This window comes from Tupaia chinensis, unplaced genomic scaffold, assembly GCF_000334495.1.
Source record: "Tupaia chinensis unplaced genomic scaffold, TupChi_1.0 Scaffold000529_1, whole genome shotgun sequence".
Classification (NCBI taxonomy): Eukaryota; Metazoa; Chordata; class Mammalia; order Scandentia; family Tupaiidae; genus Tupaia; species Tupaia belangeri.
The window spans coordinates 1,093,259-1,096,628 of record NW_006160042.1 but is presented as its reverse complement, the minus strand read 5'-3'; the positions used below and the strand labels follow the sequence as shown (position 1 = coordinate 1,096,628).

General features: G+C 46.4%; 1 protein-coding gene and 1 pseudogene across 5 annotated transcripts in view; one reads left to right on the top strand and one right to left on the bottom strand.

The window, feature by feature from the left end:
* The window catches only part of BCL9 (BCL9 transcription coactivator), a 115,242-nt gene that overhangs the window by 62,836 nt on the left and 49,036 nt on the right, over positions 1–3,370 (top strand). The window lies entirely within an intron of this gene.
* LOC102476794 (malate dehydrogenase, cytoplasmic-like) overlaps positions 1–3,370 on the bottom strand; it is a 46,103-nt pseudogene that overhangs the window by 10,599 nt on the left and 32,134 nt on the right.

The following is a 3,370-nucleotide window of genomic DNA, read 5'->3' as shown; positions in this document are numbered from 1 at the left end:
GCTGACCACAGTTCAAGTCCTGGACCTGGTAACTTGCTTTCTCACTTTCTCTCTCTCTCTCTCTCTCTGTCGCTCTCTCTCTGGTCAAATTAAAAATAAATGAGTGAATATATACAATTAAATAAAATAAATCTAAAAAAAATTAAAAAAATAAAAACCATCTCCATAACTGGCCTCCCAAAGTCACCTCAGCTCCTGCTTTTCTTGCCAAGGTCCTGCCGTTTTCAGCCCGAATCCTTGAAGTCATCTGTGACTCAGCCATTTCACTGCTGCAGTTGCCCAATGAGCCATGCAGAATCTGCCACCTCAGTGTCTTTAGCCTTGTCTCTTTCCTCCTTGTCCCCCTGCCACTACAGTCACTCAGTCCTCATATCGTATCTGGACTGCTGTGGTAGCCTTTAACTGGGTCCCCCCATTTCCCACCCTAACCTCTTCAGTCCTTGAGTCTTCCTTAAGCAGGCTCTGATAAATGCCGGTGCATTCTCAAGAGCCTTCTTGTTCAAGTGTAGATTCTTAAAAAGAAAAAGAAAAAAGAATTATTTATTTATTTCCATTTATTACTATCATGATTATTTTTTAAGAATTATTTTTATTTAACTTTATTTACCTATTTATTTATTCACTTTTTAATTCAACCAGAAAGGAACAGAAAGAGGGAAAGTGAGAAAGCAAGCCAACAGGTCCAGGACTCGAACCTGGGTTGGCCATGTGGGAGTCCAGCACCCTTAACCACCACACTACTTGCCAGCCCCTGGGATTATTATTTTAATTTGACCAGATTGAGACAGAGAGGTCAAGAAAGGGAAAGTGAGAAGGCCTGGCCACCAGGCCCAAAACTCAAACGGCCGACGGCCACGTGGGAATCCAGTGCCTTTAGCCACCTGCCAGCCCCTCAAGCGTAGATTCTTACCTGCCTCAAAGCCCACTGTCCTTTTTAGCCTCTGTCCTACGAAACCACTAAGTGATTATTGTACAAGATCATCTGTAGCCCGCCTATCCTGAGAGGTTCTGATTTGGCATATCCGCACTGGGGCCCAGGAGCCTGCGGACTTAACTGAGTCCAGGTGCTCAGGGCTCTGCAGACTCCGCGCTGTCCAACAGGGCTCTCACCTAGCCCTGAGTTTTCAGCCCTGCGCCCGGCAATGCTGTTCATTACTTCCCCTACCCCATCTCCACCTGTTGAAATTTTTCTTAAGCTTCAGGGCCCAGCTCAAATATCTCCTCCTTGGTGAAGCCTTTTCGGATTATTCCAAAAGAACAAGATGCCTGCTCCTTAGCACTGAATTTAAGGTTCTCTCTGAACAGTTCCATTTTCACAGTTCAGTCCCATCTCCTGCCTGGCTCCTCCACAGCCCCTGAGCTCCCACCGCACTAACACGCATCCTCAGCAATGGCCCTTTACACATACCTCGGCCAGGAATGCGGCGCCCCTCCCCCATCTGGCTGCCCCCTCCCCTCCCCCTTCCCTAAACCTACCCTACTAGACTCAGCTCATATGTCACTTCCTCCGTGCCACATTCATCACAACTAAATCTCTCTAGACTCTCCCCCGCCCCCGCAGGCAGTAAGTCCCTCCCTCCTCTGCCTCCTCAGACCTCTGTGCCTAACCCGGCACCCCGCGGCTGTATCTTACTTGGGGGTTACCTGTTTAGCTTCAGCCCTACGCAGTAGCTCTTGGCTAAGGTGGCATTCTCAGGACCCAGATCGGGTTTGGCACAGAGCCGGTACTCAGTCGTCCTTCTAGAAGGCACGCATGAATGCATCTCTTTCCTCCCCAGCCTTCCCTCCCCCAGAACGATCTTTGCTCTTTGCACTTCTCTCCCCGGAGCATTTCTCTTCCTGTCTGTTCCGTACCTGCTTTATTTCCTCTCCTAGATTGCAAGCGCCCTTGAGGGGAGAAACCTAGGAGGATGTTTTTGCTCCCTATCCTCAAACCCGGCTCCTTACCCGTGGCAGGAGGTCATTAAACGTTTGTTTAATTGAATTATAGGCTGTCGTGCTCCGCGCGGTGCTCAACAACCCCGGTTAAGGGGTTAACTAATAACACTCAGAGAAGTTCTTCTCCTTTGGGGACATTTGCATTTTAATGAGAATCTTAAAAACCCAAAGGAAATGTTCTCTAATGGTGGGCTTTCAGGCATTGTAGGGAGGCTCTGTTATTTTATTTATTTATTTTTGGTAGGGCTATGTGGGAACTAGGAAAAGTTCCTCCGGCCCAAGTGTCCTTAAACTTCTTTGTGCCATGGGCTCCCTTGGGCAATCTGGTGAGACCATGTACAGAGCTAATGATTTCAAAGGCACACAAAATAAGTAAGATTACAAAAATAGTTTAGTGAAATATAATTATCTAAGATATATATTGCAATATATGTATAAATATAGAGAGAAAGCATTCATTTAAAAAAGGCTATACTGGCAAATCTTTTTAAAGAATTAAAGAATTACTTTATTTAACTTTATTTATTATTACCATTATTTTTATTTTTGAATTTGACCAGAAAGAGGCAAAGCGAGCAATCAAGTCACCAGATCCAGGATTCGGAACACGGTTGGCCATGTGGGAATCCAGCACCTTTCACGACCATGCCACCTACCGACCCAACTCCTATACTGGCACATCTAATAACTACCATGATTTTATTGTGATCACTGAGCCACATTTGGGATATCTGCGATTCTATTGGTGAAAAAGTCACAGATTGCTCATACCGCCTTGATCTGGTGCCTAACATTCGTAACTGAAGAACATGATCGCTTGCTAGAAGGTAGTGAAAGTGACAATATCTGTTGAGTTGTCGGAAAAGTCATGATGCATTTTCGCATAGAAAAATGGAAACAAATGCATCATGACTTTTCCGACAACCCAATACTTTTTCCTCCATGTGAGTGCTAGCCTGAGTCTCCATGGTGGACCCAGGGCTAAGAGGCCCTGCTTAATGGAACCCCCTGTGGGCGATCCTAAAGACTGTGGTTCCAAGCCCAGCCTTTCTTTTCTATACTCACTGCCTCTCTCTTGGGCTCCCAGATCCTTATTTTCGTACCTTTTATCTCATAACCAAGGGAAGTAGCAGTAAATTTGCTTCATTTACACTAAAAATATGACAGAAGAAGGGAACCAGCAGTTAGCGTAATGGCTATGTCGCTGGACTCCCACATAGTCGACCGTGGTTCATGTCCCGGACCCGGTGGCTTAAAAACGCCGGGCGCATGTGCGTGCGTGCCCAAGATCCCGAGAGGAGAATGGAGGAGAGGGGATTGTGGCGTGACCATCCCCCCTGGGGGGTGGTTTCTCGCTTTCTGTCTCTATGTCTCTCTCTGTCTGTCTGGCGAGCACACGCGCCCTACAGTGAAAATCTCTCCAAAAAAAAAA